General features: G+C 43.5%; 1 protein-coding gene across 1 annotated transcript in view; it reads right to left on the bottom strand.

The window, feature by feature from the left end:
- Positions 1-11,135, bottom strand: part of LOC108799869 (extracellular serine/threonine protein kinase FAM20C-like) — a 152,612-nt gene that overhangs the window by 67,045 nt on the left and 74,432 nt on the right. The window lies entirely within an intron of this gene.

The raw sequence follows: 11,135 nt of genomic DNA on the forward strand, positions 1-11,135 counted from the left end.
ACTCCAGCAACATCAAGAAGTCTTAACATTGCAGAAGAGTTCCCCTTTAATCTCTGGACATCATCTGCTGAAAGCCTGCTTGAACAAGAGCCCTTCAGACTTCTCATTTGCTTATTGAACTCTGTCAGAAGTCCTAAAACCAGGAGTGTTAAGTATTCACCTTTTATTCCCTTTTAGTTTACTGCTGTATATATATATTTTGTCTCTTTTTATTAATATCTTTTTATGTATATTATCTGCACCGTTTGTTTTATTAAAGGACGATCTTAAAATCTTAAAAATCATTAAGCTTATCTCTTTGCTCTAAATACGAACTTAAAGTATCCTTGCCTCTGTGTAGAGCGCTACTGTATAGTGAGTCCTGTCATATTTCTGTCTGAGAGGACAGCGGTATCATAGGCTTTGGTTAAGTGTTTTAAATTGTCACAGCACTTGCTGGGCACGGTCTGTGTTTCCGTTAAAAAACACATGGTGGCAGCAAACGTTTGGTGTGTAAAGGGTTAACTCTGGAGTTAACCAACCCTGGTGACGATCACTCTCAGTCTGCTGGCCTGAGATTGTGTCCCTCGAGCTAGAAAATCTCTCTGCAGGGTGAGGCTTAGAGTGATATCGCCACGTCCTCGTGACGCCCACTCTCAGTTCAGAACTGCGTATAGTCACGTGGGATTGACATACAGCGGGTTTGGGCCAGGCGTACGGTGGGACAGTTCTGTTTAGAGAATTTAGTGTAGTGCTCACAGGCTTTCCCTACAGCCTCTCACAGTGCCACTGAGTATAATATCTGGTGACTTTGAGGGAGGCAGTGAGAGGATGACTTTGTGTTTGAGGTGTATCCCCAAAAAATGTTTTCCTAAACTTCTTTTTTCAAATTCTTAATTTAGGCAACTTTTTACAAGCATTATATATGAAAGAACGAGACAAGATATACAAAAAATACAAAAAAACAACCAGCAAAAGAAGTAAAGGCACTGAAAAGATACCAAGAAGTTGTGGAAAATAAAAAGCAGCCAATATAGCAGATATCAAAAAGATAAATGTCAGTCATCACAGTGAAACACAAATATCACGATGAATACCCCAACCTGGTAGCTAACCTACGCCCATGTCTGTACAAAGCAAACCAGGCCCCCCTGGCATATCAGGCAGTGGTAACAAGGAGAAAAAAGAAAAGGACCATTCGTATGGTAAACAAACAGAGAAAAAATAGGGCTACAACAAAGACAAGATATAGAGATTATGAAGAGAATGGAACAGAAAAAAGAAAAATAGGAGGTAAAGGAAGAAAGAAATGAAAGAGAAGAAAAGCAGCAGAGGAAACAGAAAGCATGGGATCCCTCTCCCACCCAGAACCAAAGGCTGCATGCCTACAGGCACAATTAAGCCATTGATAGAGCGCAGAAGGTCCTCATATTCAGTCAAATAGGTAACGTCCACCCAATAAAACCAAGTGTGGCTAACCTGCTCTTGAGTACCCTTGGCAGAAGATATATGTCCCTCCATCCCTGCAATCTCATTCACTTTATTGATCCACAGAGCTATATGAGGGGCTTGTTGTTGTTTCTAAAAGTCAGGTATACAACTTCTGGCAGCATTGATCTGATGAGAAACGACGGACCATTTGTACGTTTTCCTGGCATAAGAATTGTGATGTAAAGGCCAGGTCAGAGGAGATCTGGACATCAGTACATTTCTAAAAAACTGTTGAACCTCCTCCCAGAAAGGTGTCAGAACAGGACATGACCAGAATATGTGAAGAATACTACCTTCATCTAGGCCACACCACCAGCATCGATTAGGAGAAGACAGAAACAGAAAATGTAATACCTGTGGGGTCTTATACCAACGGGTAAGTATTTTAAATTCCAATTTCTGGTATTTAGTGGAAAGAGAGGTTTTGCGAGAGTAAAACAAGATACGATTCCGTTGGTCCGACATCAGGATAAGATTCAAATCATGTTCCCATTTCCTAAGGTAAGGCAAGGCAGAAGAAACAGGTGGAGCATTAAGTAAGGTATACATCAAAGAGATCGTATAGCAAAGTGGTTCAGAGCGGACACATTCGTCCTCAGAGGAGGTGAGCGGTTGGTCAAAGAGATGGGCCTCAGACAATGATTTTTAAAAATGTACTAATTGAGTCTTACGCCAGAGGCGTCGGGCATCGGAGTCCAGTTGTGCACGGGTAGGCCAAGAATTCACAGTAACAAAATGTTGTGCCCTGAAGGTAATGGAGGGCATTAAAAACCCTGAAAAAGGGATCGCCCAGACCCAGGGCAAAAGCAGTATTACCAATTATTGGGAAAAGAGGCGATGACGAAGGGTAAATGTTTACAGAGGAAAAAGATTTTTTGCAAACCTCCGGAGTGTGACCAATAATAGAGTGCATCTTAATAAAAGCAGGTATATCAGTAGAGCACCACAGCAATGTACAAAGAGGATTAGATAATGCTACCTGTTCAATGTGAACCCATTGTTTAGATCAGCCATGCCTGCACCAGTCAAACACCCATGCTAAATGACATGCCACATGGTACCTGAAAATTTACGGAAGAGCCAGAACGCCCAAGTTTAGGGAGACGAAGGATGTCAAATTTAAGCCGGGACGGATGAAGCGCCCATAGGAACAAAGTAAAAGTCCTGTTTAGTGATGGGCCGAACACACCTGAGTTCGGTTCGAGTTCGAACTTTAGAACATGGAAAAAGTTAGAACTCGAACTCCGAACTCAATGGAAGTCTATGGGACCAGAACTCTGAGAATCAAATGTCCCCTTTTTGAAGGCTCATATGCAAGTTATTGGCCATAAAAAGGGTATGGGGATTCGGGTACTGCCCTGGGGGACAAAAAAAAAAAACACTTAAAAATATATAATTTTTAACGGAGCAGTGATTTTAACATTGCTTAAAGTGAAACAATAAAAATGAAATATTCCTATAAATATCATACCTTGGGGGTCCCCTTAAACTGTCTGTAAAGTGGCGCATCTGTACGATGTATAGAACCTGCTGCATTTATAAAGAAAAAAATTATTTATAAGGAAACAAAAAGAAAAAAAACGTGCGGTTCCCCCTCCCAAACAATACCAGACCCTTTAGGTCTGGTAGGAATGTTATAAGGGACTCCATTTAAATAAAGGGAAAAAAGTGTGGTGTTAGCTATCAGAGTAATATAAGCTCGTATAGAGTCAACCGGTAGACATTCCCCGTCACCCACCGCGTTAAAAGCATTGATGAAATGAGGAGAAAGAATAGATTGAAAGGACTTACAGTACAGTAAAGAAAGGCTATCCGGGCCAGGAGCCTTGCCTGTATTCGTGTGAGCAATCGCCCACGAAAATTCCTCTGAAGTAATCGCAAGAACTGAGGGATCATGAAGATTCATTCAGCCGCCACTGCCAGTGTTTGGGAGCGGCAAGAGACCGGTACAGCTGCAAGAAAATAGGTGCGTGATCGGACAAGGCAATTGAGCCTATAGAGGCATCCCGAACCTTTGGTAAGTTAAATTTTCTTTTTTAAGTAAATTTTTTTCAAAACAACCCAGGATATAAACAACCGGGGTATATTTTAAAGTTGTAAATGTGACATTCACTAAACATTCACTGCAGGTAAATAAATCCCTACAATTAAAGCACATGCACCAGGAAGACTCACTTGCAGTGAATGTTTGGTGACTACCACATACATATACCCCCCAGTTGGTGAAAAAAAAGAAGTGGAATTTCAGGAGTTAGAAAATAAAGAAAAAAGGAATAACGTACAATTCATTTATTCAAAATATCTTTAATTGTATTTCATATCAAGTCCTTATGCTGCTGAATAATAATTAATGTTGATTTTGCATGGTATATATGCTTCACAAAAAGTAAACTATCTAGTCACATACTCAACTTAAGGAAGCTTTGTGGGATCTGGACTATATTTTATAGCATTACTCCACTATATGGGTGATCCTTTTTCTATAACTCCATTCAGATACTATACTGAACCTTAAAGGCATTTTTATATAAAGTGTTAATAACGTTATTCCCTTGTATTAATTAACTAAGTTGTCTTTTGTTCTTGCACATGCATGCCATGGTGCCATGGCCCCTTTCCTTCCTATGAGTTTGCCATTTTCCACTGGATATCTGGAGTATGGCTCACCCATAGTAGTGACTAGTGCTGTGGTGTATGTGCACACTAAGAGAACAGAAGCCGGATGAGAAGTTTTCACTGGAAAGGCTGTGTGATGTTGGTCAGATCATCCTTATCCACTACACCCCCGTCCCTTCACTGACCCGATCACCCGGGATCTGTCAGCTGCGCTCGCACACCGACTCCTGCACACCGCCCTCAGCTGACCAGACAAAGACCGAGTGCTGTCCCTCACAACCGCGGTCACAGTAGCTCAGCCTGGGCTCGCTACCGTCGGGTTCTTTCTGATTCTCCCTTACACTGCCCAGAGTCAACACCCTCTCAGCAACACCATGGACAGAGTCCCCTCTCTCCTTCCACAGCATCCCTCCCTGGTAGACGAACCCTCTCAAGCAGCACATCTACAGACACCACGAGAGTCCCGATCCTCCGCACAGGCCGCCCACATCCTGATTCCTGGATTCACATGTAAGTACCATTACATCCATTCTCTGCCAACTATTCCTTATTAGTACATTGTTTTTCTGTTTTATACACACCCTAGCCCAACCAGCTAGTGCTCCATTGCTGTGTTTTTGCGCCCTCCGTGTTCCTTTGTTTATCTGCATCCACAGGTATTCCTCCTGTTTCCAGGGCAGCACACATGTCTGTTAGCTAGCATTCCCCATCCGAGAGCGCTGTCTATGTTTTTCTGTTGTTGTTGTTGTTATTATGTATTCTGAGCCCAGTCTGTGTAATAACATTCATTGTGTATTTAATTAACATACATTATGACAGGGGATAGTGATGGATATACATGATGGATATTATGTGGGCTTGGAATACATAATATCCATCAGTGTCCCCTGTCCTGCCACAGTGCACATCTCCCTATCTGCCTGCCTACCTTTATCTGATTCCAGTCAGACTGAACTATCTGGACTGGAGAGTACAGTAGATACAGCGGCGGATTGATATCTGCTGTACTCTCCAGTGCAGGCCGGAACTTTAACTTAAATGTTGGGAGCCGCGGCTCCTGATATTAATGTGCCGGCCGAAAGTGAGGAAATAGTCCTCTCTCCTCGGGCCATATCACTTTATCAGAGAGCCCGGGGGAGGCTGGGAGAGAGGGGACAGTTTTACATTATGAGGTTCCCACAGGCTGAACCACAAATTCCCCCTCTAGTTCTCTCTAATGCAGATGGGCCGGTCTATGCAGACATGACATCGCGACCCACTGCAGAGGGTGTCGCGACCCACTTTTGGGTCGTGACCCACGAGTTGAGAACTGATTGACTAGAACACCTAATGCATTGGTTAAACTATTTACTCCAACTGCGATGTTTTTAAAGTTTGCACACTTTTCCAGCAATGTCACTAATTGTTAAATCATCTAAACACTGAAGATTTAGCATGACTTGAAGGTCACAGGGCAACAGATCGTAGATCCTGTATGGTAGGGTATATCGCCACCTGCAGGAGTAGGACGCTAGGCACATAACAAAAAGACAAAAGACAGCTTAGGGGCGGCCCCTGCTGGTGGCCCAACCCCCCACCTGCTGACAAGTCTCCAGTTATTAACAAGCAGTTAGGAGTGTACACCCATAAAAAGAGGGCAGGACCTGTGTCCTTCAATGAACGGAGAGAAAAGGATTTTACGGTGAGTACAAAAATACTATTTTCTCTCCCGTTCATTGAAGGATACAGGGCAACAGATTGTAGATCTTGTATGGTAGGGACGTCACCAAGCAGTAATCGCTGGGGGATGGGCAAAACAACAACAAACTACCCAAGAACCCCTCAAAGAGCCGCCTGCAAAACCTTGCGCCCCAAACCAGCATCCGCGGATGCCAATACATCCACCTTGTAAAATTTGACAAAATTGTGAACGGAAGACCAAGTAGCGGCCTTACAAACCTGAGAAACAGATGCACCATGGCGAAAGGCCCAGGATGCCCCAACAGCCCTAGTGGAATGGGCAGTGACAGGAAAAGGGGGCTCCTGCCTCTTAACGGTGTACAGCTGTACAACAACATTTCCAATCCAATGGGAAATGGTAGCCGCCGAGGCGGCCCAGCCCTTACAAGGGCCCCCTGCGAACAAGGTATCTGTCTCACGGAACGACGCAATAGCGTCCAAATAGACACGCAGAGTGCGCACCACATCCAGACATTGCAGCACCCGTTCCTTCCTGTGGACCGGTTTCGGGCACAAGGAAGGCAGGACAATGTCCTCATTCAAATGGAATGCTGATACAACCTTAGGTAGGAAGGCCGGCCGAGGCCGGAGAACCGCCTTGTCCCTATGGAGAACCAGAAACGGCGACTTACATGACAAGGCAGCCAACTCGGACACCCGCCTAACGGAGGTAATGGCCACCAAAAAGGCCACCTTTTGGGACAAGGACAGAAGTGGAATCTTGCGAAGAGGCTCAAACGGAGATTCCTGCAGCACCGAAAGCACCAGGTTCAGATTCCACGGAGCCAAAGGCGAATGGACTGGGGGAGCAATACGTGTAACCCCCTGGACAAAGGTGCGGACCAGACCGTTAGACGCCAAGGGCCGTTTGAAGAGCACCGTCAGGGCAGAAATTTGGCCCTTCACCGTGCTCAAGGCCAACCCTTGAGCCACCCCGCGCTGCAAGAAAGCAAGAATTTTGCTGATGGAAAACAAGCACGGAGACCAGGACCCAGCCTCGCACCAGGCAAAATAGGCCCTCCACGTGCAGTGGTAGATCCTCCTGGAGACCGCCTTGCTCGCTCTATGCCTCGTGGAGATGACCGCATCAGATAACCCCCGGTCCCTCAGGACCTGGCTCTCAACAGCCACGCCATCAAAGCCAGCGACTGTAAAGAAGGATGGAACACAGGGCCCTGGGACAGAAGGTCCGGACGCAGAGGCAGCCGCCAAGGAGCGCCCACCAACAGTTGAACCACGTACAACGCTCTCCGCGGCCAATCCGGAGCCATGAGGATAACGGGGACGTCTTCGGCCGCGATCCGTCGCAGCAGCCGAGGCAACAGATAAAGCGATAAATTAGATCGTAAGGGTCCCAAGGAGCCACCAGGGCATCCTCCGCCCAGTTAAAACACATGGTGGCAACTATTGTTTGTGTGTGTAAGGGTTAACTTCGGAGTTAACAAACCCCAGTGACAATCACTCTCAGTCTGCTAGCCTTAGACTGTTGTTCCATGAGCTGAAAAATCTCTGTGCAAGGTGAGGCTGAGGGTGGTATTGTCACACTGCCAATACGCCCTTTTTCTCCTCCTAGCCCTCAAAAGTGCATAGTAGCCACATGTCTCACATGTCAGTTCATCACTCACGGACAATCCACATTTACAGATCATCTCAACAACAGTTATCCATCAAACAATTCATCACATGCGAGCATGACCATGTGGTCTATGGGCTGAAATGTTCATGCGGCTTATTATACATCGGCCGCACCATCCGCCCTCTAAGAAAGAGGATAGGTGAACACAGATGCTTCATCGCCGATGGTGATTGCGATCATAGTGTTCCCCCGACACTTTGCCGCAAAACACAGCAAACGAATTCAGGATCTACACGTGTTCGCCATTAAACACATTCCTGATCAGTTTTCCCCAGCAGAGCGATTTTAGAGGTTGTGTCGACAGGAGACTTTTTGGATTTATAGACTCAACACCCTTGTTCCAACAGGACTCAATGAAGAACTAGAAATTCTGACCATAATATAAAACATTACAAACCAATGCCCTTCATGACCATTTTTAGTGTCAATACACTGGAATAAACACATCTGTCCCCCACCCATTCAGTGTCTCCCATGATGACCAAGGATAAAAGAGTGTCCCCCATGATGAGTAATGAACAATAATGGTCCTGCAATGCATTTTTATTTCATTGATTTTTATTTAATTACTTCCTTTTCTTCTTTTAATACAATTTTTAATGTTTTTTACCAAAGTACCCTTTTAAATAAAGTACCCCCCTTTTTTAATGTACGACTTTTCCCCCCTCTTATTTATAACAATAAAATCAAATAAAGTGAGCTCTTCTCTATTTGTCCTTCCTTCGTGACTGACGACGTACAGTGTACGTCGCCAGCATCGGGGCTGTTTAAACAGACTCCCGGCGACTTTTGCCGCCGGGAACCACTGACCAGCAGCCCTGTTCTTAGCTTCAAACCAGGGTATTGCCGCTTATCGTTCCTGGCTCCGCCCACCTGTCACTTTTAAACCGGCGGTTTCCCGCCAGCGCTATATCGTTCTATCTGAGCTTGAAAAAGAGGAGGCACCTTGAAACGCGTTGCCCTCCGCCCTCCTTTCCCGCTACAACCTTCATCCCATAACAGATCTGACTGACTGCCGACATTTCCATATACCGACTCCCGCACACTGCCCCAGTCTGTGCTGACAGAGACCGAGCACCATTATCTACAGCTGCGGCCACAGCAGCTCATCCTGCATCTGACACCGCCGAGTCTCCCTCACACCGTTCAGCTCCCGGACTCACACAGCGGTGCCACGGACTGAGTTCCCATTCCCCCCTCTTCGCTTACAGCCTTCTCTCCCTTTTTGGATGCACGTCCCCAGGCAGTACACCAGCCAGATTTGGGCACACCAGATTTGGGCACACACTACGGGTGTGCCGATCCTCCACACTAGCCGTCCATCCTCTGATCCCAGGATCTACATGCAAGTGCTTATACAGTTATTTTTCTACCACGGTCTGCCAAGTTAGCTAGTGAACATCAAATAACAGCATAGCAATCCTTTAACTGGAGTTTTACTTCCTGTAAATCAGGTGCACAAGAAACTAAAATTGTTTTACTCAACTCAACCTAGTTCTATTAATATAATAGATCAAAATATTGCAGCGAAGTGAGAAAGACACCTGATGGCTGTTTTCATATACATTTTTTTAATGAAAACTTTTCATGATAGAAGACAAAAAAGCTGGACTGCCTGAATTGTCTAACATGCACTACAGAAAGAGTACAAGCAAGAGTTTTACTGCAAAAATTAAGGGACCATAGATGACATAGTGTAAAACTGGCCAAAAGAAGAACGGTTTAAATAGCAAGGCTAGGCCAAATTTACTGGTAGGTCTATACAGTTTTTTAAAAACATTTTATTATTTACATATTTACAATTGTTTACATTTCTAACTACATTTATATTGCTATTCCTTGTAAGGCTGCCCTACCCTGGTAAAGCAAACATTGACAGGGATGGCAATGCAAACTGGGTACTAATTTTGAAAAAGGACTGTCTTGGGCCTAAACCCCACCTTGTTCCTAGGAAAAAAAAAAAAAAATGGGTTCCTTGCAAGATAATGCTACCGGCTCAAACACTGGCCTCGCAGACGTAATAGATATGAGAAATCACACCTTGTAGGTGAGAGAATGGAAATGGACAGCAGCAGGAGAGGTTTTAATCAGGAATAATAGGCCTAACCAGTGTGTGCCTAATTTTATCTATAGGGATAACGGGGTTGAATGAATCTGAGTGATGTAATGAGAGCTGGTTTATGTGCACACTATTTTTGCACTTTATTTGTCAAAAGATGCAAAAATAAAAAGGGAATGACCCCACATTAATAGGTAGCTAAGGTGCTTACTTTTGAAGCCATCAATCAGTTATTGTTGGTCCTTAAAATTAATTTTTGGGTCTACAGATCTATGCACAAAGGCAGGGCACATAGAAGATATACTCCAGCACTAAAACTAGAGCAGAGTTTGTTAAAACAGATGTAAACTTAACCACTAATATCTTATATAATGTAAGCTTTAAGAGCTGGTGATACTGATATAACTTTGTGTTTTGGAGTGGCAATGCTCTGTCCCTGACTCCCACAATCTCCTGCCTGTTAATCACCCTGTCCCATGCTCTCCCAAAGAAAAAGGTAAGATTCTGTTCTGATGCACATTGCCAAATAAATATTATACTTTTTTTTAAGAAAATATATTTTAAATAGAAAAACTGCAGCCAGCAACAAGTAGGAAAGTTGCCTTGTGCACAACACATGCAGCCAGTTATCAGTGAAGTGCATGTGGGCAGACTGTGAAAAAAATCAATTTAAGCCAGCAAAAATTAGGAGATATGCCCTATAAAAAATAGAAAGAATAGGTTACCAGCACTCAAAATGATTTCAAATAGATAAGTCCTTTTTATTGGACATACGTGTCACAATAGTCAAATAGCCATTTGACTATTGTGACACGTATGTCCAATAAAAAGGACTTATCTATTTGAAATCATTTTGAGTGCTGGTAACCTATTCTTTCTACTTTGTGCATTACACGGTGCCATCCGTGGGAGTTACTGCAAGCACCTCATCTCTACTGGCCGGGACTGCTGAAAGGTGTGCGGAGAGCACCCTCACCAATTACAACATGCCCTATAAAAACACATGCAGCTTGCTATGACTGTAGTGCATGTAGACAAGCTGTGGAAAAAAAATCAAATATTTTTTAATGTACAACAATACACACTTATTCATGTACAAAAATATGGTGATCAGGGGTGCCGTACCTTTCCAAGAGCAATTTGCTAACCTATCGCTGGCCAGAATGAGCGAAGCGCACTTTCACTATTGCTTCCTCATCACGTCTAGTGCATTTAATATCACTCCACCTGTGACAGGAGCCGGCGCTATAGAGGAAAACAGGTAAACATACTATGTCCACAAGTTATGAATGAATAGGAACACTCAGTATAGAAGATTCCTGTTCATTTATAACAGGGTCTGCAGAAAAAGAGTGTTCTCAATCTCTTTTTCTATTTTAAAAGGGAAATATCAGTGGTCTGTTTTAGACCCCTTGTATTTCCCCGAAGCCCCTAAAGGTAAAGCAAAAAATAAAATTAAATAAATAAAAATAAAATATAAAAAATGTAAAAGTTTCTAAAAAATAAATAAAAATAAAATATTTTTTAAAATTTTTCATTTTGGTTTAGTTTCGGTTTTAAAATTTTCATTTCGGTGCACCTCTAATATATGTGTGTGTGTGTATATATATATATATATATATATATATAATGTTT

This window comes from Nanorana parkeri, unplaced genomic scaffold (assembly GCF_000935625.1).
Source record: "Nanorana parkeri isolate BGI_ZX_2015 unplaced genomic scaffold, ASM93562v1 scaffold1841, whole genome shotgun sequence".
NCBI lineage: Eukaryota > Metazoa > Chordata > Amphibia > Anura > Dicroglossidae > Nanorana > Nanorana parkeri.